General features: G+C 47.8%; 1 long non-coding RNA gene across 1 annotated transcript; it reads right to left on the minus strand.

The window, feature by feature from the left end:
* Nucleotides 1-2,062: 2,062 nt before the first annotated feature.
* LOC142784976 (uncharacterized) lies at nt 2,063-26,462 on the minus strand. Its single transcript, XR_012888803.1, has 2 exons — nt 26,172-26,462; nt 2,063-8,310 (listed from the first exon to the last, which is right to left on the minus strand). It is a non-coding gene; the product is annotated as an uncharacterized LOC142784976 (long non-coding RNA).
* Between the last annotated feature and the right edge of the window lie 253 nt (nt 26,463-26,715).

Below are 26,715 nucleotides of genomic sequence, written 5' to 3' on the forward strand. Positions count from 1 at the left end.
GCAACCGCGGACCACCTCTGCAAGCGAAGATACCAGGTACCATACGTGGTACGACGCAGAAAATGGGACAAAGTGGCAGCTTTGAGGACACCGAGGCACCACATGGCAACACTGGGTTTTAAATCCATCGAGCCGGGGCCATGCTGGAAGACCAGTGGGCTGGGTGCACGGAAATAGAGGGAGAGCCACCACTCCGGGAAAGCTGAAGATGCACTGGGTGCTTCAGGTCCAGTAGACCGTCCGGCTCCTGTGGCCGATTCCTTTCTGAGACAGATTCCGGTGGAGAGGGCATGACCAATGCAGGGAACACTCGTTTTTCGCATCCAAAGGCAGTCGAACGAACCAGGTGCGATTCCTGGAGGACCGACGCGAAGGAGCCATTTCGACGACAACCGGCACAACGTGAGCTTACCACATGCAGGAAACCAGCCCAAACAAGGCAACTGGGGCATGTGATAATTGATACACTGTCTAAGCTAGAAAATGAGAACGCGCATATGGTAACCGTGATTCGGACACTCATGATTCAAAGACTCGAGATTCAGAGAATTCGAGGAGCTCAGGAGTGACAATGCGGCTTGTGTAACGACTGGGCCTACATCCTAACTATTACAGAGCAGTAATGAAGGCCATGATGAAACTGATAGCGAGAGGTCTACAAAACGCATGGCTATCAATTGCGAAGAAGAATCAATAGCAGCTGGATGTGCTCGCTCTCAGATCTGTGATATGCTGAGTGCGCTCATTGATAATGTCGAGCACCTAACGGAGTCAGTTGCCGGCATGTAACTCACCATTGCTCGTCTGGAAACGAATGTGGCCAGCTTACAAACTAATTCAAACAGTCTCCAAAAAAAATTGGCAGCTATGGAAAAAAATGCAATGAATAATGCAGCACAACTGATGCGTTTCTAGACAATGTGGTGGCTGCTACATGTGACCGCGAATGACTATTTTCTCCGGGACAGCGACCAGTCAGCCAACGAACCAAGTAATGCCAGATGGTCACGCCGATGTACATACTGCTCCTCATGATTGCAGGACCCACTAACGACGTCATAGTATAGCCGTGGAGCTGTCGAGGACTTGGTGGGTGGTGGTGGTGAAAACATTTAATAACCATTAAATGGTTACAGAGAGGTGATTGGGTTGGGGCCTTATTGGCCTCCTACCCTCACAGCACTAGGTGGAACCCCTATTCCGGGGCTCCATTGGCAAGCAACGCCGCCCGCGCACGTTGAACCAGAGCCTCTTGGGACTTGGAGGCAAGGCACAAACGCTACAGCAGTTCCTTATGACACATGAAAAAAGAAAAAAAAACGTAGCGTATTTCTGCTGCAGGAGACACTCACCTAGCACGTTAACATCCTAGGGCACGGAGTAAGATAAGAGAGGAGCGCCGACTCCGCTTGTCTGAATGGGACACATCTTTCAATGCCACTTCATGATTCTCGGTTCGTCTGCAAAGTGGCGGTGGTGGTAGTGATTAGAATGAAGAGGAAAAAGGCACCTAATTTCTGTCTGCCTTCAGGCGACACGGCGCAGTGCCTTATAGGGGTGGGGGGAAGGAGGGATAAAAAGAATAGAAGGAAAGTAGAAGCAGAAGAAGACAGCCAACGAGAGGAAAAAGAAGGAGATAGGAAAGTGGGGATCCGGTCGAAGCAGTCCAAGGGCGGGGTGCCACAATGCGAGAGCTACACGGCGTCAGGAGACCGCGGAGGGCGAACCAGTCGGCGGGAGCTACGCTGAAGTCGGAGATCGCGAGGGCACAACCGTCCAGCTTGAAATCCTGCGAGCGAATCCCTGCAAAGTGGCGCTACGAATGAAGGAGAGCAGCGGAGGAGAGGCGCTGCCCTCGAGCAGAGCCGCGGGTGGGGGCTCCGTCTGTCGTTCTTATAGGAACAGCACGGACTCGCGCATGGCCGTGTTCATGGATGTTCTCGCCTATCTGTTTTGTTGTCTGTTCCACGCACGCCTTACGTCTGCTACCAATTCTTTCTTGTATAGCGCGTAACTATTGCAGTTTGTGGATTGACGTCAAGAGAAGAAATAACCCAATGTATCGTTTTACTTCTTTTATTTGAAACAGGCCAAATGCCTGGCATCTTTAACGTAGACCAGACAGAATTATACAATGCCACTACAACATACATAGGCATAATATATACATAAACTTAATACATGAGGTCACATTGCAAAAACATGGTGCTTAAAGAAGTGTAACAAATCTTTTATGTGCAATAAAAAACATGGCTTCTGAGTATAAAACTTACATGGCAAGAAAAACTAGGAAAGGGTACCGTATTGTATTACAGAGAAAGAAGCTTGTGAGGTGGTGCTTGTCGCTTCTTTTTTTAGCGGTAATCAAGTTCGAAGGTGCTTCGCATGTTTCTTTTTTTTTTATCTTGACGCTTTCCGCACCCTTCGGTTCTCTTACGAGCAAAATTGCCGCATTCTCATTAGAACGTAGCACTATAGAATTCCTGCTAGGGCTTCTTTCTTGTGAGCTTCACAAGGGAAGCTGAGACTGTGTGTCCACGGTACATGTTCAATTGTTTCCTCGTAAACAGTAGTTGACTTGGCATCACGAGAAAAGCAGTCCTCGGCCGCATGTAATATTCTGTACAGGTGCTCGTTTGGAAACACTAGTTTGCCACATGTTTTGGTGGCATTGTGACTGAAAATTTTTTTCTTTGACGGGCTCCAAAGTCTAATCAAGTGCGTCCCTGCACGTCTCACAGTTAGTTTTTTGGCCAAATTTTTGCGCCATCCAGCGAGGAAGTATATTATGCAGTATATTATGGCGGGATCGCCCTCTGTCTGGGGAAAAATATCACATTCCTGAAGGTCTGTTTTGATTAGTCTGTCTAGCTTTGCTCTCAGGTTACCGATCTTGGTCTCTGGCCTTTCACTGGAGGCGAAAATCGACTTGATGTGTTTGGGAGTTGACCAGGGCTTCTCCTCGCCGTTGTTGATTTCACAGTTGGCGTATTTTAGGGGTTTTATTAACTTTTGCGCAGACAGGAGGTGGTCCAACTGAAGGAATGTTGGCCTCGTGGGATGGTCATTTTGCACTTCAACTTGTCGAATGGTTTCAAAAAAACCACTCTATATAACGGGTCCTGATTAAATTTGTTTGTCAATACATAGCGAAATCTGCATTCAGATAGTTGAGCTCAGTGCACTCAAACGCTACAAAGCGTTTGTTTGATGTCATGTTCAATCGTTATTCCATGGACGTGAGTGAGTCAGAGAGACAGCGAGATTTTGTGTTTGTTTATGTGCGTGCGTATGCGCGTGTGTTTACACTTTAGTAAAGCGACGCCGGTTTCCGTTTGTCAGCTGTCACTGAGGCACCTTTGGTCGTGTCGTTGAACCAACCGCCACAGTTGGCGAATTGTAGGTGAAAGACGCCGTCTGCATTCGTGCTCCTTGCTTTCTATCGGCCAGTTTCCGCCGCCTCGCGCGACATATAACACACGCGCTAGGCGACGCTGACCGTACTTGCGCGCGCAATTTTCTCGCTTTTTGCAAGCGTGGATGAGTGGTGTCGTCTGGTGTATTCTTTCAAACTAGTACGAGAAGGGATTGGTCCCGCCACCTTAACGCGCAAGAAGGACAAAGATGGCGTGACACATACATAACGTCTGTGTGTGTAATGGAGGAAGGAAAAACTGAGGTGAGGCCAAGACGTCATATTCTTCAAGCTGCCGCACGGATGGATGAATGGATGGATGGATATGGCTGTACCCTTTAGATCGGGCGGTGGCTAGCGCCACCAAGCCGTAATACCTAATGAACCAATAACTGGATTTATTTTTTTACTTTAAAACGTGAGTTTGAAGATTCGTACTCTGCAGTGAAGGGTTTAATTTTCACTCGTGCCTTGACTTTAGCCACCAATTAGATAACCTCCTTCTAGTTAAGTATACCCGCTTAAAGTCTATTTTGCCCTCCCAGTCCCTAAACCCCAGTGCTTTGTAAAACTCAGCGCCATCATCCTGAACTATAGGGTGAAGCCCTTTACAGAACATTATCAAGTGTTCGGCAGTTTCTTCTTCCTCTCCACACGCACTGCATACTGTGTCTACCCCTTCGTATTGGGCCCGATATGTCTTGGTTCGCAGTACTCCCGTCCTGGCCCCAAACAATAGAGAACTACCCCGAGTATTATCATAGATCCTTTCCTTGGCAACTTCCTGCTTAATGGTTCGATAGATCTCTAGTGCGGACTTCTTAATCATGCCCATTTTTCACATGTCAGTCTCCATTTCCTTCACTTTCTTCTTAACCGATATTTCTTTTTGGTTTGGCCACCTGCTGTTTTCTAAGTATTTACCAGTCACTTTCCTGGTTCGCTTCCTCCATTTTGTATCGACATTCTTCATGTACAAGTAGCTGAAAACCTTCCTAGCCCAACGCTCTTCCCCAATTTCTCTCAATCGCTTCTCAAATTTTATCTTGCTGCTAGCTTCCCTGCCCTCAAATGATGTCCATCCCATATCACCTTGTACTCCCTGATTTGGTGTAATCCCGTGAGCTGCTAAAGCAAGCCTACCTGTTCCACGTTGCTTAATTTCTAATCTTACTTGAACTTCTGATCTCATACACAAGACCGCATTGCCGAACGTCAGCCCAGGAAGCATGACTCCTTTCCATATTCCTCTCACAACATCATACCTATTGTAATTCCACAGTGCCCTATTTTTCATCACTGCTACATTCCTGTTACCTTTAGTGGTCACGTATATTTCGTGTTCCCTCAGGTACCCGGTCCCATTGCTTATCCATACGCCCAGATATTTGTATTTATCTGTTATCTCTATCGTGACCTCCTGTATTCTAAGCTCTCTACCTTCGTTATCATTGAAAATCATGACTGCTGATTTTTCCTTACTGAATCTGAAATCTAACCTTTTTCCCTCATTACCGCAGATGTCCATCAATCTCTGCAAATCTTCCTTGTTGTTGGCCATTAGCACTATATCATCTGCGTACATTAATGCTGGTAGTGCCTGATCAATGAGTTTTCCTTGTTTGACGAAAGAGAGGTTGAAGCCCAGTCCACTTCCCTCTAATTTGGCCTCTAATCCTTGTAGGTACATCATGAATAATAAGGGTGACAGGGGACACCCCTGCCTAAGCCCCCGTTTTACCTCTGCTGGCTTGGATACCTGTTTTTCCCACTTTATAACTACATTGATACTTTTATAGACATCCTTTAAAAGATTAGTGACTACATGTTCCACGCCTAGTGCGTCCAGTACTCCCCACAATTCCTCTTGAACCACGCTATCGCACGCTCCCTTGATATCCAATAATGCTAGCCACAGGGGCCTGTGTTCCTTTTCTGCTATTTCTATGCACTGCGTCAGCGAGAACAGATTGTCTTCCAGCCTCCCGTGTTTCCGAAACCCATTCTGCAGTTCTCCCAGCACCTCATCCTCTGTCTGTGCCTGCAGCCTTTCCTTTATAATCTGCATCGCCAGCCTGTAGACAACTTATGTACCTGTTATGGGACGGTAGTTTTTTATGTCAGCTTTGTCCCCCTTTCCTTTATAGATCATGCTCATCCTGCTAAGTTTCCATCCATCGGGAACTTTACCATCGATTATTAGCTTGCTCACTGCCTCTCTCAAAGCCTGCTTAGACTTCGGACCTAATGTCTTCATCACCATACTTGGAATGCCATCTGGACCTGTTGATGTACTACTCGGAACCCTTTTCTCAGCCCTTTCCCACTCACGTTGTAAAAATGGAGCCATTGCACCACTTGGTTCGTCCTTGTCTACTGTGGTGCATAAAGCACTTCTTTGTTGAAATTTTTCTGTCACCCTTGTTCTTATATATTCAATAACTTCGTCCCCTTCTAGCCTAGCACCTTGGGCTGTAGTTATAAACCTCTGCTTTAGGCTCGTCTCATTTCTTAGGGAGTTTAGATGGTTCCAAAATTTCGCATTGCAAAGCCACGCACTGCTTCCTAGCGGCGAAGCAAATAAACACTTTGCGATTTCCGGCAAGGAGCCGCCGCAGCAGCCTTGGAAGCAGCGGCGGCGGAGTGGTAGGTGTTCTGTGCCGGCGGCGAGTCAATTCACGAGTGCTGCTTTTTTGCGTGTTTTTTAGGAAAACTGTGTGATGCCTAGCGGTAATGTATACTCGTTGCAAATAGCATGCACTGCCGGATGTACTTGGTGGCACTTTCCACGTATGTTCGCTCGACTGTTGATCAATAATGCCTGGTACTTGCATACGGAGCTCTTAACTGTACGCTACGTCGGCTCCTACTCAGTGTGTCAACTGAGAACACACGCGAAATTTAGTGTTGAGTGTTGCATGCATCGCTCACTGCTTGTTGTTTGCGTGCGTTCTGTAATTACACACTTTACGTGTACGATCGCGTATACAATACCGTAGTCCCTTCTTATCGATGTGAAGTACGTCAAATAGCAGGCTGGCGTTTCACGGAATAGCTACAAAGCAGGCTCTCATAATCGAAATTGCCACACTGACCCTATATGACAGCAAAGAACTGCTATTGGGCCCGTAGATCGGGAAATCTGGCAAAGAGAGAAAAAATGAAAGGCCTTACGTTGAGCAGAACGGATAAGTCACTGCCGGGGGGGGGGGGGGGGGCTGAATTATTTTTATTACGGTACGTACCGGCCCTTTCTGTGCTGTTGCAGAAAAACACTCCACGAAGTATTTCAGCGCGCCGCGTTAAGGCCTGCTACGCACGAATGGTCTGGGAAAGGTATGCTCGCAGTATTTTTCTGCGTGCAAATCATGCAATATGTGCTAAGTTTACGCTCGGACTTTAAGTACGCCCACAAGCAAACCAGCGTTGAGAGCACGTCACGGAGCGTCTGCTGTTTCGTTTGCCTCATACCGGTTTGTTTTCCCCATACACTTGACGTCACTTCCGCCACACTTTTCGCAAAGCATTGGGATACGATAGGGCCTCTCCTCAGGTTTTCTTCCTCCATGGTGTGTGTCTTGTCTGTTTTTGTTCGTGTCTACGAACAAAAAAAGACATTGGCTACTAGCTCCTAAATGCTGGATAATTGTCTTGCTGATTTTGAGATAGCAGATTCGATACCTGCTTTATGGCGCCCAATTTCGATGGAAGCAACGCAAGTTTCTAATAAAACACACACAAAATACTTTAGTTTTGTTATATTGCTCAGCCACCTGCAGAGAGTTCCTACTTTTGCCACGTTCCATTCCAGTTACATTATTATTGTTACCTTTAGGTTGAACTTCAACTGCGCTTTCAAGTACTTTCATTGGCGTTAATATGTGTCCCACCTTTACGGCTGTGACTAACTACAGTCAAGCGGCGACGCGCTTTTCGTTTTTTGCAGGAAAGAATGGTTGAGGATTACCTCACCAGCATTTCATCCAATACAAGTATTGTGCGTCTTTGGCTCTCTTTCTTTTTCAGCAGCTTCTTCTAGAATGCTTTGAAAAACTTGCCATCGAATCCGCACTCCAGCCTCACGAGCAATATATATTTCCTCACAGTAGACAAGGCGGGAAGAGGCATCAGGTCGTTGGGCCTCAGAAACTTGTATGCAGAGGGGCTTCAAATTCGCATTAAAAGACACAAGGTCAGAAACGTGTCCAAATTGCGGCGGCCTTTTGATGAAATGCACGTGTCCTGTTTTATGCGTTCTTCCACGACAAAGCGTTGACCTTCCGGCAGTCGCTGTAGAAGGGACTCAGATTTTTCCTCGCTTATATTGCTCATGCTTTCTTGATACACATTTAGTTCCTTCTCATGCTCTTAGCCGTCAGTTTGATGACCAAGCTTTTTTGTAAAACAATGTTTGATGTATGCGCAAAACATCAAACTTGGGCTTCCTCATCAAAGGCTGCACTGCAGTCGTTCTGGAAGCATCCATTCTCTTTTGTTTGCGCATCGCGTGACAACGCAACGTGCCCGCAAGTTTTTTGCACTACGTGCACTGGTCTGTTTTGTAGATCGCGAATTTTTTTGTACTTCCACGCACATAAGCAGCCAATGTAGGTACACCAAAATTTCACGCCTGGGTATTTTTCTTTTGTGGGGCCACCCTTCCATATCTTTGTATCATGTTGGATCTCTACCATTCGTTCAAAGTCTTCCATAGTAGTCGGCTCCTCTCCAAGGTTGACAATCCTATTCAAGTTGCAGGTCAGAATAACTGCCTGAAATAATTTCTCATGGAGGCCTTCGAAAGCATAGATGCACTTCGTTACAGCCGGAACTGCGTCTTCACTTACAACTGAGATTGCGCTGTGCACAATGCTGGCTCCATGAAACGTTTCCACCTGCAATGGAAGACAAGAAAACCCTGGTAATTTTTGATCAAAGAACAGTAATTACAAGCGTGAGTAAATAACAGTATTGGTATTTGTAGTGTATGCATGAGATAGCCTTAAAATTTCTTCAAAAGTTACTGCCAGCAATATTATCATTTGAAACGATCCTACCAATTATTCACGTTTTCTGGTTACGTTTAGGAAGTACCTGCAACTTCGCTGCCCTCAGCTAGGCTACTAACTATATGCAAGATCAACTGCAATTAAATAAAAAACACCCAGCGCACAGAAATCATTCATGACATCATTTTTTCTAGATTGCCTGGTCAAATAATCTCTGTCTTTGCCTTATATCAGAGTGCAAGCTAAGAAGATAATATAACTAGCTTTGAACGCATTATACGTACATGCAGCAGTAGATGCGTATTTATCGCGTCGGGATCAGCACAAAAAGCCTTGGATTGAATTCTGAACAAAACTATGTGGCGAAAACCGCGGGAGCAGTAACACGGATTTCACGTTTTCTTTATTTATTTGTGACTAGTGCCAGACATCTGTTTCTATGAAAATGTCTTGTACCTTGTGGTAGCCCTGTGAAGTAGGAAGCTTGACTTTTTCTGGGTGCTGAATGACCTCTTGCAAAAGTGTGCTTCAATCTGGCCACAGAGGGTCTCTGTTGTCGCTTATAGCAGTAGAGCTGCTTGCATCACTTTCTACCGCAAATTGTTCGTTGGAAGGCGCACTCAAGCTGTTGTTTCTTAGATCCTTGCCAGGTCACCAACTGAAGGAGTCCTCTCGTAGACAAGGCTGAGAATTGACAATATTTGGTGAACGAAAGGCGCCCACTCTGTGCACGGTTGTAGAAAAATTGATGTCCTCACGCTCTTCGGCACCGGTGTCTGTTGGTTTTCTCAGGCCCACCGCGGTGGCCTAGTAGCTAAGGTACTCGGATGCTGACCCGCAGGATCAGGGATCAAATCCCGGCTGCGGTGGCTGCAAATCAGAAGGGGCGAAAAGGTTGTAGACTCGTGTGCTCAGGTTTTGGTGCACATTAGAGAACCACAGGTGGTCGAAATTTCGAGAGCCCTCCACTGTGGCGTCTCTCATAATCACGTTGCAGTTTTGGAACGTTAAACCGCACAAATCAATCAAATCATCGAATCTGTTGGTTCTGCCTGGTATTTAGCGTCATTGAGTTGACCCACGCTTATCCAAAAGAAGAAAGAAATTGCTGCTTTTTGAAGTCGAGGCACTTACTTTAAGTCTAGTGAAACGTTCCCTTTGTGTTCACTAAAGCACCTATCAAACATGAGGTGCTTCTCGAAATAACGAGCACATATGTTGTCCTATGATTTCAGGGGACGTTTACTAACGGGTACTTTTCGACGCCACTGATCCAGTAGCAGCAGATCAGATGAGGCTGCGAAGAGCGAAATCTTCTCGCATCCTTTGCCATAACCAGACCTGTAGCTGGGAACGAAACTCTTCATTGTCCTCGGTCCGGTTGCCCCGCATCTTTCAACACAAATACGAAGATATCTTGTCCCTTAGAGCGTAACTAAGCGCACTACTGGCATTATGGACAAAGGTGTAAAACGAAAATGTCCGGCCAACACAGCTGCTCAAGAGTCCAGGTGTGGAAAACAAGCGTACGTCTGCTCTGCCACTGTTCTTCTGCAGAATTTTTCGTGTGCTTTGTCTAAACATCTGTAACAGTGTTCCACTTATGTGTAAAAAAAGTGGTACGAAGTTTTTATTTCGTATTTCCTTATAAGTATGCGTATATACGTTTTGTTTGGTTGCCACACTGAGGCAGCCGAGAAAACGATTTTCTAGCAGACGACATGTTCCGTGCTCGCCGCTTCCCGCCACCACCGCCATGGATTTCCCCAAGTTCGTGCGTGCGCTCTTAAGCGTACAGTGGCGCTACGCATTGAGATACGTGCCAAGAGAGGAAGAAGCATGTGTGAAAGCAAGAAGAGGAGCGGAGGAGGAAACAAATGAATGAGTTACACCACCGCGTGCACCTTGCACGCCGTGTCCTGCGCGAAAGCGTGGGGCACCGGCGGAGTCGGCGCTCCTCTCTTCTCTTACTCCATGTCCCAGAGTATGCTATCTTGTTTAAACTTTACTAAGGTAGGGGGGTCGCTATTTTGGTGCATAAAAAGCTCACTTTTGTAGAGCATGACAATCATATGCCATATATTGACATCGAATATCTTATGGTAGAAGTAGCTGGCAAGGGGCAGCATAGCAAGCCAACGTTCATTCTCAACGTGTACAACAGCCCGAAGCACCACAGGCAGATGCTCCCGGCTTTCCTAACCAAGGCCACACATCTGGCAGGCAGTAACCCTGTGCTCATGGCGGGAGACTATAGTGCCCGGCATCCGACCTGGCCATACGCGCACAGTACACCTAAGAGAAAAGATCTGTGGGTAAAGTGCATCGAGACTGGCCTCGGGCTCATAACCGACCCGACAGAACCAACGAGATAGGAAATCGCACCTGCAAGGACAGCACGCCCGATCTCGCCTTCATGAAGAACATTACTAGAGCGTCGTGATATAATACAAAGGTTTACCTTGACAGCGACCGCTATGTCAACGTGATGACTACGCTCGCACAAGGCTCGCACAAGACAGAGAAAACCTTGTTAATGCTAGTGAACTGGGACAAATTCAGAGAGCTGAGGACTGATCAGGCCGCGGAGAACGCGAAAGCATTCCTGCACGAGTAAATGATGCAACTCAGCGTGAATCTCGAAGCGGCAACGACAACAGTCATCACCAACCTGAAAACTGAGAGATGGACAGCAGACTTGCCCGCATGCTTGAAGCCGAGCTATGATTGCTGCAAAGATGAAAAGGGCAACGCCTGAACCGTCGGCTGCAAAAGAAATTTGTGGATCTCCACTGGAGCATTAAAAAACGCTGCTCCACGTTGACAAAGCAACAATGGAACGAAGTCTGCAACACGACTGATAGAAAGGTGCGCAAAGGCGGCTCTTGGGACCTTCTTAAACACCTCTTAAACGGCGCGAACACTAAGACATCACCGAAGAATGCCTTGAGCAAGCTGCTATACCAGGCATGCAAGGCCGAAACACCAGATGAGCTTGTAAGAACCCTGACGACCATGTACCTCCCCGTGGCGATTGCGGCAGCTACCTAGGGCGCTAACTTCAAATACCTGCGGCAACCTAGTCCGGAGCTTGATGCCGACTCCTCTGAGGAAGAAATAGTACAAGCAGTCAGAGTTCTGAACAGCCGATACGCACTGGGGCTGGATAACATCACTAATAAGGCCCTCCGTAATCTTGAGGAGGATGGTGCGGAAAAGATCACTGCGATAGATAACAAGACTTAACGCTCTGGCAAAGTTCCCATAGAATGGAAGAGAGCGAAAACGGTATTATTACCAGATCCCAGCAGACCTCTCAGCGTGGATAATATTTGTCCAATATCTCTATCATCGTGCTTAGGGAAGACCATGGAGCATGCGGTACTTACCCGCATAAGGCCTTACCAAGAGAACAACAAGATATACGCTCCCAACATCATTTCCTTTCGTTAGGGGCTGGCAATGCAAGGTACTATAGAGTTAGTCAAGAGTTGGATAATAGACAGCACAAGAGGAGTAGAGGTCATCCTAGGCCCATACAGAGAAATGACCTTTGATAACAAACAGGATGTCTTCATTCTACAGTAAATCTCAATACTTGGACTTCGACAACGTCTTCACGACGATATTCGGGACCTCCACGGTGAAAGGGAGGCATTGCTAAGGGTCGGGTCTCCGCAGTCACAGCCAGTCGAGCTGGGCGACAGTGGTACCCCGCAAGGCTCGGTAACATCCCCTACCTTCTTCAACCTGGTCATGCTAGGACTGCCCAGGCAACTGAGTAAAATCGAGAACCTTTAACATACTACCCATGCATATTTGGGTGGTAAAGGGTAGTGAAGGACAAACAAAGTGCACTTTACAAAATTCAACCCAAACCACTGAGGAATACCTAAACCGACAAGCTCGCGGTGCTCACCGAGCAAGCTTGAGCTGCCGTAATACACAGCAAAGAGGCAAAGGCCCATATTAAAGGGTTGGGACACAGGCACCTAACCATACGTCGCCTTTACACCACTAAATGCAACATGATACCTGTGGTCGGTCACATCAAGATGTTGGGCATGAAAATAGAGGTGAATATCTGGAATACCATCCCAGTCAATAAGCTCACTGCGAAGGCAAGGGAACGACACGCGTTTACTGAGATGAGTGGCCAACCAGCATCAGAAGCTCAAGGAAGACCACTTGCTTAGAATGGCCCAAACATTCGTGATAATTCACTTTGTGTACATGGCAGCCATGCATAATTGAACCAAAGTGGAAAAAGACAAGCTAGAAGTGCTTCTTCGGAAGATTGCGAAAAGAGCCACGGGGCTACCCATGCGCACTAGGACACGCGTAGTCAAGCATTAGGTCTATACAACAATCTAAGCGAGATTGGAGAGTCACAAGAACGGGCACAGATTAGCAAGATGTGTGGCGCCCCTGTGGGCAGATAGATCCTATGAAAAATTGGCGTCATGCCTCGGGAGATGAAGTGTAATAGCCGTGAACTGACACCTGAGCAGAGGAAAAAATTAGCATACTACTCCTTCCCAGGAATATGAACCCAGAGCAATACATCTACAGGAGACTTGCTCGAGCCAAATAACTTATCCGACAGTCAGCGGCTTCCGAAAGTGCATGCTGCTTTACGAACGCAGACAAATATCCTGGCAGACGAGCCTATATAGCAGTGAAGGCCAACAAAGATGGCGTGGTTATCAACGCGTGCACGGCCCAAACGGATAGTCCTGAGGTGGCCGAGCAGGCAGCCATCAGCCTGGTATTCCTGGAAGATGAAAAAAACCTTAGTGTACTGCGACTTCAAAATGTCAAACCTGTCCTTCAGAACAGAGAACATATCCCCAACAGTCGGCGGAATACATGACACTCAGCACCTTACCCCGCATTACATCCATTGGTTTCAGGCATTGGAGTATTGAAGGGGCCACTGCCCAACCTCAAAGAGATCGCACATGAGCTTACACGAGACCTAACTCACTGTGTGGGCCCAGACTCTTTCTCGGCAGGATGGGAGAGTGAGTATGATGCCCTCATCACTTATAATGATCTCGTGCAGCACTATCGGTTAACTAGGAGAACTATGCCTCTGCAGCACAAAGCACTCGATAAAGCACAAGTGGCCACGAACAGCCTGCTTCAGACGGGCACATATCCGTGCCTGGCCTCTTCTTGCACAAAATATTTTCGGACGCACACCCTGACGCTGCGCGTCGCTATAGTGAAAATACAGCTAGTTTAGCTCACTTGCTCTGGGATAGCCCCCCCCCCCCCCCCCAAGCAATGAAGGCCAGGATCGCTAAGAAAGAGTGGGACCGAACTCTACAGATCTCGGGCTTTTAAGCACAGCTTTGAGCTGTCCGTTGGGCCCGCGACACGGTGGAGGGGCAAGGTCTCTGTCCCGAGAAAGTGACCTGCTGCGCGCTAAATGCATGTGCTGGGGACCGTAATAAAGTTATTCATCTAACCATGCATCCTACCATGCACCAGTTTAAGAATATTCAAAGGAAGGCGGCTTTTTATGGAAAGTATCGACGAAACGAGGCAATCACAGAGCTATTTTGGAACAGAAAGATTATGTTCCTGAAGAGGCGTAGAAAGATATCATTCGGAGCAAGACAGTCAATATAGCACGGCTGTCCTTTCTAATGTGGCTGGCGGCAAGAAGAACAAGTCACATGGCGACATATAGTTAGAAGCCTATATTTGCTCCTACAGTTGCTTTTAGTAGAAAAAAACGAAACTTTATTTGCAAAAAAGACTTTATTGCCGTTGAAACAGGGCAACGCTGCGTGGTCAGGCCCCGATTTCAAGGCACCACTGGCTCTCGCCACCCTTTCAACCCTGCTGACTAGCCTCAGCTGTAACTGCTTTCAATTAAAGTTTTTTCCGAGAATTATCTTGTAATGGAATACGCTCCCAGAGTTTGTAATTGAAGTACTTGATTTTTATCACAGTCTGGAAGAATATTTTTTTCGGTGACTCAAGGATACCAGTGTTTTGTTTTCTGATGTGTTGGCTGCTATATTGGCTTTTCCTACAACTTATAACTTCCCGCTGATAGCGTTATCTTTGGTACCACTCTTACAAATACTTGTTAGTTCCTGAATTAAACCTATTTATGGACGTGTACATTTGATTGATTGATTTGTGAGGTTGAACGTCCCAAAACCACTATATGATTATGAGAGACGCCGTAGTGGAAGCCTCCGGAAATTTCGACCACCTGGGGTTCTTTAACGTCACCCAAATCTGAGCACATGGCCTACAACATTTCCGCCTCCATCGGAAATGCAGCCGCCACAGCCGGGATTCGATCCCGTGATGTGCGGCTCAGGAGCCGAGTACCTTAGTCACTAGACCACTGACGCGGGGCGACGTGTACATTTCAGATACGCTTGTTCACGTTATTGTTCTTGTATACGTACTCCCCTCCTGCAACGGGCCGGCAACCTCGGCCTGCAATATGATGAAATGAATAAATAAACAATGATGCTTTGAGCTTTATAGGGGGTGATCAGGCGGAAAATCTGATGCGTGCATGCATCGAAATGTTGTTTTGGGCACGGGGCTACTCAGTGGTTAATCTGTTTTGCTGTTAACTTCTAAAGCTTGGGTGCGATGCCTGTGGTGACAGCAACAGCATTTTGATGGCGGCGAAGGAGGGAAGAAAAAAATAGTAAGAAGGGAGCACGACGTCACGCAGCAAGCCTTGGCAAGCCAAGTCGCTTTGAAGCTAGGCCAAGTCATTTGGTCCAGCAGTGCCGGCCTAACCTCTGACCTTTTATTCATGCTAACAACAGCGACGAGACTTGCTGATAATTCGAAGCCCGACACCTGGTAGCTCTTCATCGAAATGAACTTGTTCGGTGAAGACCAGTAGAAACCAGCAATCGGTTCACGCAGGAGAGTCCGAAGCCGGCCCAAGCAAAGCAACAACAGCAGTAGGGAAAGAAGGCGCAGAAAAAAAAAAGCGAAGAACCAGGTGAGCTGGGCAGCGAAATTATTCATACACTCACACCAAACACCACAACTCACGCGCTTAGAACGCGAATTAGAGATAATGCGGGTGAAAATAGGTGACCTAGAATGTGAAAATAGGGAACTAAAAAAGCAACAAGCGCAGCACCCACAACAAAACTCTATACCCGCCCGGAGTGGCCAGAAATTGCAGACGCAACCGAATGCAGGAGGCGGTTCAATATTTACGTCGTCGATGCTGAAAGAAACATTAAAGGAAGTTATACTGACAATTATAGAGGAAGTAATGATAAAAGTAGATAGAAAGCTCGAGATTCTGGACAAGAAAATCCATGCACAACACATCGAACTCACGAAAGCCTTGCGAGAGCATGCCGCAGGCGTCAACATTGGAGAAAAAGCTGAGAAATTTTACAACAGGCCCGGATTGTCAGTCATAAACCAGGAGACGCATAATGGCTAAATATCAAACGCAGCGGTCAGAAAAGTGCGAAATATAACACTGGAACTGCTATGGTTTCCGGCGGAAAAGAGAGCAACTGTTGCAGCTGGTGGCGTCGCAACAAAAGCCACCTGCTGTCATAGAAGTCCAGGAAGCCGAAGCAGAACCAAAATGACGGGGCTACAAAACTTACAGTGCCGGGGACGCAGAATGGAAAGTTGCTTCTTTAGTCGATAACTCAATTACAGCAATATGTCATCCGCCAATAGAAGAGGCGGATATCCCGCATATCATAACACAAATAACCTACAAAGGGAGCCATGGAAAGAGCGCCTTCGTACTTATTATCCACAGTCCCCCAAGAAAAAAGAGAGCAACGTTCGACAAGCTCTTTCAAGAGACTTCAAAACTGGCGGAAGGGAATCCACTAATTATAATTGGGGACTTCAATGCCAGACATGCAAGCTGGGAATATAAAATGCAAGACACCAAAGGTAAGTACATCGCAAGACAAATAGAGAAACTGGAAATGACGCTGTTAATTTACCCTTCGATACCAACGTGAATAGGCAACAGCGTATCAATGGACACAAGTCCGTACTTGACGATAGTACGAAACTGCCACAGCGTGGACTGGTACAACACCCTTGAAAACCTGGGCAGTGATCATTAAGTACTAAGCACCACAATCCGCACCGGCCGAATCCGCAAACACGACGGCACAGCTAAATGTTCAGACTGACATGCATACAGAAAATCGCTAAAAGCGTACGTGACTGCCATAGACAACTTGGACGAGTGGTGCAAAGTAATTCGAAATGAAAAGCAAATGCACACCAAAACTGTCGCCAGAACAGATGACACCCCTGAAGTAGACGGTCACCTTCTCCACCTGTGGAGAGCAAGAAGACACCTCACTAAAAGATGAGAAAATTAAAAGCGAAATAGGAAACTCAAAGCAAAAATTAAAGAAATAACGCAGCAAGCCGAACAGTATGCTAATCAACTCGCGACAGCCAACTGGGAACAATTTTGCGATTCACTAAATGGAACCTTAGGAACAGCAAAGAAACGGAATATCCTCAGAGCCTTGACTGACCATCTGAAAACTAAACACGAAGGCAAAAATCTCTAGAAAGATTATTGCACACATATCCAGGCACACGAGATGACCTCCTTCTAGACAACTATATTAAGTGTTTTGGTGCCCGAGCCATCACAGCCCCTAACCAGGCCAGATACACTGGGCTCCCAAACTCAACTGGATGCACCTTTTACGCATTCCGAGGTCAGAGCGGCAATCGTCAGCATGAAACGCAGCACAGCGCCTGGGGCGGGTCAAATCACCAATGTCATGATTCGCAACATGAATGACGAAGCCATAACAGCGATTTTAAACTTCATTAACAAACACAGTCTGGAAGAATATTTTTTTCGGTGAATCAAGGATGCTAGAGTTTTGTTTTCTTATGTGTTGGCTGCTATACTGGCTCTTTCCACAACTTACAACCTTCTGATAGCACTATTTTTGGTGCCACTCTTACAAGCAATTGTTAGTTCCTGAAGTAAATCCTATTTCTGGACGTTTACATTCCAGATGCGCTTGTTCACGTCATTGTTCTTATATACGTACTCCCCTCCTGCTGCAGGCCGGCAACCTCGGCCTGCAGTATGATGAAGTAAATAAATAAACAATGATGCTTTGAGCTTTATAGTGGGTGATCAGGCGGAAAATCTGATGTGTGCATGCATTGAAATTTTGTTTTGGCATGGGGGTACTCAGTGTTTAACCTGTTTTGCTGTTAATTTCAAAAGCTTGGGTGCGATGCGTGTAGTTACAGCGACAGCATTTTGATGGGGGTGAAGGAGGGAAGAAAGAAATAGTATGGAGGGAGTACGACGTCGCGCCGCAAGCCTTGGGAGGCCAAGTCACTTTGAAGTCATTTGGTCCAGCAGTGTCGGCCTCACCTCTGACCTTTTAGTCAAGCTAACGTCAGCAACGAGACTTGCTGATGATTCGAAGCACGACACCCGGTAGCTCTTCATCGAAATGCACTTGTTCGGCGGAGACTAGCGGAGACCAGCGATCGGTTCACGCAGGAGAGTCCGAAGCTCAACACCATAGACAGTACTGAAACCTACCACTCATTCGGACGTTTTGACCACTTGTTGAGCCGACACGGTCGGCTTCACTCGTGTGACGTAATGCTCGCTTACTTCTTTTTTCTTCCTTCATTGGGTGAAATGCAACAAATTCCTTTACATATATTTAGGTGCACGTTAAAGAGCTCCAGGTGGTCGAAAGTTATCTGGTCGAAACTACGGCATGTCTCATATCCATATCGCAGTATTCGCACGTAGTACCGAGAAATGTAATTGAATTGTGGTCTCTATGGCACATGGCAAGACATTACAATGGCAGTACAATAAATAGAAAACATAGCAGAACCTTACCTACTGTGAAAAAGCAGATAGAAGCAAACCCAGAATATTTTTGTTAATGCACCTTGCTACTCTCGCATTGGTAACTTCAATTATAAGATTTTTAAAGGGGGCTTCAGATTAAGCATTTTTCGCAGCAAGAAAAAAAATGTTAACGTTTTGTGGCAAGCAGATTTAAACAGCAGATGAAATTTAAACAACTCTTATTCTAACTTCATCACTACAAAATAATCTCCATATGCAATATAATAATTTATTCGAGCTGCTACGGACTAAACTTAGTGCGATTCTAGATAAAAGGTTTTGCGCTACTTCATGAAACAAACATAACAACTACGTTTAAAATAACACCCCGGGACACAAAAACACCACGCCATAAAATGACGCCACAGCAATACAAGTGCGAAAAGGCCACCCCGCCGCGGTGGTCAAGTGGCTAAGGTACTCGGTTGCTGACCCGCAGGTTGTGAGATCAAATCCCGGCTGCAGCGGCTGCTGCATTCACTATAGAGGCGGAAATGTTGTGGGCCCGTGTGCTCAGATTTGGGTGCGCGTTAAAAAACCCCAGCTGGTTGAAATTTCCGGAGCCCTCTCCTACGGCGTCTCTCATAAAAACTTGTGGTTTTGGGACGACAGACCACACATATCTTCAATCAAGTGTGAAAAGGCCAAAACAAGGCAGAAATCTAGAAAAAGGCAAATCTGCTAGGGCAAAACCAGCAATGGTCCTGCTGTCGTGAACTACGTACCCATTTGCACTAAAATAGCGTTCGCGGCTGCTGCCCATGGATGGATTGCAAAGCACTTCGTTTTTTCGCAAGCAGTGAAAAATCATGGTATTTTCGACAATGGGCTTCTCCCCATTAAAACAGTGTTTCAATGTCTTCACAAGAATCACTATACCGAAGGTAACTGTCGAGCCCACTCTCAGCTGTTTTTGTTTTCACAGCATTGCGTCACTCCCTAAACTCATCAAGAGATGCATACTTCACTGGGAGTTCATTATCCGGCTGCTCTGTGCTCGCTTCTTGTGGCAAGCACAGATGTAGAGTGCCACGAACTGTTGGGCACCACTAAACAAGCACTGCCAGTCTACGCTGCGCGCGCCTTCTATATTATCTCCCTCTTCCCCTTTCCTTACCTTTCGTTCTTATAAAAACTCATGCCGGACAATAAACGCTCTCTTTTTGCCCTGGCCACTCTGTTCGTGCTTTTCGGGGTGCGGTCCAGCCGCGGGGCCGGTTGTAACTGTGGCGACGAGTATTTCAACAAAGAACGAGACCCAGCTGCTTCCTGAAGGCGGGCAAGCAGCCACCCCATCGACAGGCATGAGTCACCGGCTCCCGGAATTCAACGACGACACAGATAAGTGGCAAGCATACCTCGCGAAGGTTGAGGCATATTTTGAACCAAACGAAGTCACTGACGATGCCAAGAAAAGAGCCCTGTTGGTAGCCGCACTTGGGTCGCGAACGATTGATGTGCTATGTGGTTGAGTGGCACCGCAGAAGCCAAACGCACTCGGCTACGATGTGGTAGTGAAAGTTCTAAGCGAGTATTATGACCCACGACTAAACGAAATTTCAGAAAGATTCAAGTTTTTCCACCAAAACCAGCAGGAAGGAGAGTCTGTTCACGCATTCATTGTGGAAATACGGCGCCTAGCGCATAACTGCAAGTTCTCGTCCATGCTGAATAGGACGTTAAGGGACCGTATCGTGTGCGGTGTACGTTCAAGAAATTTGCAAAAGCAGCTGCTCGCGAAACCTGAGTTGACGTTACAAGAAGCAGAGGCACTTGCGTTGGCGGCAGAAAGTGCAGAGTTAGATGCGGAGAACATAAATCGAGAAACACCCCCGGTAACAGTGTCGGCAATGAAGGAGCAACGCTGGGTGCCGCGAGGCCAGAAGAAAAACGAAGGCGGAAAGCCATGCGAGTGCTGCGGAAAGCGTAATCATAAGCGCGCGACCTGTTCAATGCGCGGGAGGCACTGTTACAAATGTGGAAAACAAGGGCACTTGGCATGCATGTGCCAAAGGATCGACAACGCGTTGAATGTAACAGCCCAAACCAACGACAGTGATAGCAGCGCGTCGCAACTTTGGTCCGTAACTTCGAAGAATTCATTGGTGCCACCGATTCAGGAAACGTTCACGTGGAACGGCGTAAAGCTGAAGATGGACGTTGATACCGGCTCGCCCGTATGCGTCATTCCTAGAGCAACCTAGAAAGCCCACCGTCATCAATGGCCGAAGTTGCAGGAGCCGAAGATAAAGCTGGCGTGCTATTTGGGGAAGCTACCCGTACTCGAAGTACTGTCAATGCGTGTATGCCACAAATCGGCGGAGGTTGATTGTAACCTAATCGTCTTGGACTGCGAAGGTCCTCTCCTGTGCGGTCGTGATTTGCTGCAGAAACTACAAGAGCAGGGCGCAGCAGTACTCCACGTAGCTGCGCCACCACTCGGGTCGAGCCCGGAGTCTTCGCCCGCGGCTTCTGTGTTGGACTGCTACTCTGACCTGTGCACGGAGGGCGTAGGACTCATGAAAGGCCCACCGGTGCGCCTTCACATCAAGGCTGGAGTGACGCCAAAGTTTTTCAAGGCAAGAAAGATACCCTACGCTCTTTTGGATAAATTTTCAGGGGCATTAGATCGACTCGTGGCAGCTGGCATTATATCACCAGTGACGCACTCGAAATGGGCTATGCTTATTGTTCCAGTCTTAAAGAAAGACGACACAGTTCGCATTTGCGGTGACTTCAAGATTACTTTGAACTTAGTTTGCAAGCTGGAACAATACCCGCTGCTTCTTATCGAGGATATTTTTGCGCACTTAGGGGGGGGGGGGGGGGGGAGTGGTTCAGCATTTTGAATTTGCGCGACGCCTACAACCAGATCCCGCTAGACGAAGAGTCTCGCAAATTGGCCGTGATAATAGACCCACAAGGGCCTATTTTGCTTCAACCACCTCCCGTTTGGGATTGCTTCGGCACCGGCGATATTTCAAAGGCGGATTGAATCAATCCTACAGGGCTTGCCTGGAGTGCAAGCGTACCTAGATGACGTGTTGATAGCGGAAGAGGGTGACAGCCAAAATCGCTATCTGATGGGTGTGCTCGAGCGCTTCCGTGAACATGGCATTGAGCTTAGAGCTGATAAGTGCCGCGTTAGCGAGCCCTCTGTTACATATCTAGGTCACCGTATTGACGCGAACGGACTGCATCCCATGGAAAAGAACGTGGATGCTATCAGGCTAGCCCCCTCGCCACAGAACGTCTGTGAGCTACGCTCATTTCTGGGCATGGTAACCTTTTATAACAAGTTTATGCCTGACTTGTCTACCATTCTAGCACCGTTGTACAAACTGCTGGAAAAGGGCGCTAAGTGGACGTGGAGCACCAAAGAAAAGAAAGCCTTTGTCCAGGTGAAAAATGCGTTGTGCGCGGCACCCGTACTCACTCATTTTGACCCGAACCGTGAGCTCTTCTTGGAGTGTGATGCATCCCCATACGGAGTTGGTGCTGCACTTTTTCATCACACCGAAGGCGACAAGCGACCCGTAGGCTTTCGATCGAGAACGCTGACAATTGCCGAAAGAAAGTACTCTCAGATCAAGCGCGAGGCGTTAGCCTTGATATTTGGTGTTACTAGGTTTAGGGACTACCTGTTGGGGCGAGAGTTCGCTCTGGTTACGGATCACCAGCCGTTGCTCGGCTTGTTAAGGCACGACCGTCCGAACCCCGTCATGGCGGCAGCCAGATTACAAAAATGGGCGCTACTACTTGGTGCATACAACTATAAACTGCAGTACAAGCCGGGAAAATTTATGCTCAACGCGGATGCATTAAGCCGGTTACCCCAATTTCTTGAACAGGCGCTGCAGGACGACGAGGATGCGGCCGAGTACGTCCTCGTCGTGGACCAGTGGGACGAGCTGGCGGTGCCCATGAAAGAGCTTCAAGCCCTCACGCAGTCAGACGGCGTACTGTCAAGTGTGTGCAGGTACGTCATCCAAGGTTGGCCACAACGCACTGCGGAGGAAGGCACAGGGATGCGGGAGTATCACAAAAGGCGGAACGAGCTGTCCGTGCAGCATAACTTGCTTCACTGGGGTCATCGTGTTGTGGTTCCGGCGGAAGCCAGGAAGAAGCTACTGAAGTTATTACATGGAGCTCATCAAGGAGTTTCTGCAATGAAGGCAGTTGCACGGTCAAAATTTTGGTGGCCTGGCTTGGACCACGATGTTGAGCACTTAGCCACTGTGTGTCGGCACTGCGTACAGGCGTTGCCCATGCCACCCGCGCAAGCACCCATTCGCTGGCCAGAGACGCAGGAAAGATGGTCGCGACTGCATGTCGACTTCGCGGGTCCGATCCAAAACAAGATGCTTCTTGTCGTCGTGGACTCTCACAGTAAATGGATTGAGGCCATTCCCCTGGCTCACGCGACCTCGCGCAACACAGTCGATGCCCTGCGAACGCTGTTCAGTAGATTCGATCTGCCACACACAGTAGTGTCTGATAATGGCACGCCATTCTCCGGATGGGAGTTCAACGAGTTCTTGCAACAGAACGGGGTAGTTCACGTGCGGGCACCCCCCTACCATCCACAGAGTAATGAACTCGCCGAACGTGCGGTGCGAACCACCAAAGACGGACTAAAGAAGTGTGGGGTACGCCGACTTGTCAAATACGCTGGCTAGAACACTGTGCCTCTATAGAAACACGCCGCTTCCGTTCGGGCGCTCAACATCAGAAATGTTGTTGGGTTACCAGCTCCGCACCCGATTAGACATGTGTTTCCTCCCAGGAGCCGAGCAACAGGGGATGTCCACTCTGCTGACAGCGCCGGGCGGAACTTCGCACCGGGAGATCCTGTGTACCTTCGCAATTACGACCGGGGTGACAAGTGGACACCTGGGAAGGTCCGGTCAACCTCTGGTGCACGCATCGTGTCTGTCGACACGGAGAACGGGCTTGTTCACCAGCACATGGACCAGCTCAGGCGGAGAAGCATCGAAGAACCGTCGAGTCCAGATGCTCTAACTAGCCCCCAGATAAGCCCGGACCCTCCAGTACAAGATTGCGAAGCTCCAACGGCTACTGACCCGGTCTTCCGGGCTACCCGCCCCCAGAGCTAAGACGTTCCACACCTATCAAGAAGCCAGTAGAGCGTTATGGATTCTAAGGAAGAAGGAATGCCACGAACTGTTGGCCACCGCTAAACAAGCGCTGCCAGTCTACGCTGCGCGCGCTTTCTATCTTATCTCCCTCTTCCCGTTCCTTTACCTTTCGTTCTTATAAAAACCCAAGCCGGACAATAAACGCTCTCTTTTTGCCCTGGCCACTCTGTTCGTGCATTTTGGGGCGCGGCCCAGCTGCGGGGCCGGTTGTAACATAGAGCAATCAACATTTCGCGTACTCTGTCGTTAACAAGTTTTTTTCCATCTCTTCAAGAACGCAAAGTTGGCGTAGAGGTGGCCACAAGGACGTTGCCATATTGTGAAACTCTCCGTTGGGCCGTTCTATTCAAAAAGATTATTGTCCTCGACGTGAGCTTTCACACTTCTGGTGCTTGTTCAGTATTGCGTCGCACATCAATACAAGCGGCAGTGTATTACTTTGTCGCACGCAAGCTACCCGCTGACCTCTTTGAAGGGCTTTAATAATAAACAACCTCAAACAACTTGGCCACATTGACGTCTTCCAACAGTATGTTTTCCATTTGATCAGCGCAGTTCTCTGTCGCATCATACTAAGTTACCACGGAGTTAATCATAGCGAGCTTTGAATTCCACCAACCCTTTCAACACGTCACTTATGCACATATAGCTTTATACAATGCAGTGCATATAGTTCGCTTGTGTTAGAAGGCCTGACTTAGGCTTTCAAATGAGTGGGAGTGTGGCCAAGCACACAGCCTCATGCCCGGGCCCCGCCCAGACCCGTAGCATCACGCCTGGGCCCGGATCAAGCCAGAAATTTCAAGCCCGAGCATGACCCAAGTCCACAGCAAAATGCTTCAGACGGCCCGGCCCGTGCAGTACTCTGGTAGGTTCCCTGTTGTGCTCGAAGTTTCTCTTGTGAGCGACGCTTTCTCGAAAACAGAACACAGGGAACTCTCGAGAGAATATGCGTGGGACTTGAACGTCGACACCCAGCAAGTGTTGTATAAACTGTTGCAAACCGAGGTTGTCTCGTAGGTGCTGAGCGATATCTGATGCGTATTCAAGGTGGAGATATATTTTAAGCACCACAACCGATCTAGTGTATTGTCAATATGTGTTTAAGGGTATAAATATTGTTTGATTACAATGTTCAGTTTCCGGTAGTCGTCAGAGAATCAACGTGTGTTCTCTCTTAACCAGCACTATGACAGACGCCCATCGACTATTGGAAGGCTGGATGACGTCATTAGAGAGCATTTTCTCAACTCGTTTCTTGATAAGTTTTCTTTGTTTTTGTGCCACTCGATATGGGTGCTGTCAAATAAACCTTCTTCAGGTTCTACCGCAAGCCATTGCCACCATGCGATGCAGCCTGGGAAAAGGTGTTACACGCGTGCTAGCTCTGGTTGAATGGACGCAAAAGCACGCGTAGTGTTCAGATGATCGCAATGGTATTGGTCACCGTATTTTACAGGAGGCTTTTCTTCAAGAAAATTTCTAGCGTCAACATCGTTCTTGAGCTGTGCGTATCCATATATTTGTATACTTACGCGCTAGGTGATCAAGCATTTCTACAACTACTGCTCGAATGCCAGGCAGGTACTTGCACCACGAGATTGTGCTCAAAGTGACTGCTTTGTTACTGTCGAACATTTTCAGTGCGTCGCCTGCTAGGAGCAAGATACTGGATTTCCTATAACGACATCCGTAAGAGGGAGTTGAGCGTGCGTATTGTTTCTATGCCGTGCATTGTAGCTAAACGCCTATGTGAGCTGAGCAGACGGAAAGCTGTGGAGAATGACAATAGGATGAACGGTGAGTGGCAATTGTACGTTTTTCGCACACCGATTAAAAACAATACCGATTTCAAAGCAACGGATAGATGGACGACAGATGTGCTTGTAATTTAAACAGCTCGCCTTGTTTTTCTTTTTGCACTTATAACGCGTCGGAACATCAGTCGCACGTGGTCACGCCGTGGAGGCACTCGTATGTAGGGTGATATGACGCCATTTTCTCTTTTCTTGTGTACCAGTGTCTCGTAGTTCATGCGCGAAACAGAAATACGCATTGCCCGATTGAGACATACCAGTTAATGGATAATCAGACCAACTTTCCTGCAACTTCAGCATGCATGTCTGTTTGAAAGTGTCATAAGCAATACACTTTAAAATTAGTGCATGTAGACTGAGAGTGCTGCTATATGTCTAGACAGTGCTCAACCATAAAATAAGACTACATCACAAGCTGATTTGACATTTTGAGTACTGTATTCTTTAAACCAAACGATAATGGTGACTCATTGATTGATTTGATTGATTTGTGGGGTTTACCGTCCCAAAACCACCATATGATTATGAGAGACGCCGTAGTGGAGGGCTCCGGAAATTTCGACCACCTGGGGTTCTTGAACGTGCACCCAAATCTGAGCACACGGGCCTACAACATTTACGCCTCCGTCGGAAATGCAGCCGCCACAGCCGGGAATCGAACCCGTGACCTGCGGGTCAGCAGCCGAGTACCTTAGCCACTAGACCACCGCGGCGGGGCGATAATGGTGGCTCAAAAAGATAGCGTAAAAATTCGCAACTCTGTGCCAAAAGCTTACAGAAAAAATTATTCAGGTGCACATATATGCGCAGGTTGGCAAAATCAAGTGAGTTCACTGAAGCTCACCAATGTCGGTTTTGAGGGGCGAAGCTACTTACGCCATGGAGACTTGGAGTGGGCATAGAAGCACGGCCGGAGCGATGTTCTTACGCCTCTTGTTTGTTGCGCAGATCGTCACGGTTTGCCCTTGGCTGAGCGCCGTCCCCGTGACGCAGTCCTGCACTGCTGCCTCGAGTAGTAACCCGGTTATGGCGGACTTGTTTCGCTGTCCCACCGGTATCTCGAGCCTGCTATCATCGAGGAACGCAACCAGCTCTGCCACAACGAAGCTATCGCAAGATACTCTCGGACTCAGCCTACCAGCATCTACGTCATCGCTCCACCCCCCGTCAAGCCATACAAAAGGGCGTCCCACGGACCACTTTGCCAGTGGGCATGGAAGCACGGCCGGAGCGATGTTCTTACGCCTCTTGTTTGTTGCGCAGATCGTCATGGTTTGCCCTTGGCTGAGCACCGTCCCCGTGACGCAGTCCTGTACTGCTGCCTCGAGTAGTAACCCGGTTATGGCGGACTTGTTTCGCTGTCCCACCGGTATCTCGAGTCTGCTATCATCGAGGAATGCAACCAGCTCTGCCACAACGA

This window comes from Rhipicephalus microplus, unplaced genomic scaffold, assembly GCF_043290135.1.
Source record: "Rhipicephalus microplus isolate Deutch F79 unplaced genomic scaffold, USDA_Rmic scaffold_16, whole genome shotgun sequence".
Classification (NCBI taxonomy): domain Eukaryota; kingdom Metazoa; phylum Arthropoda; class Arachnida; order Ixodida; family Ixodidae; genus Rhipicephalus; species Rhipicephalus microplus.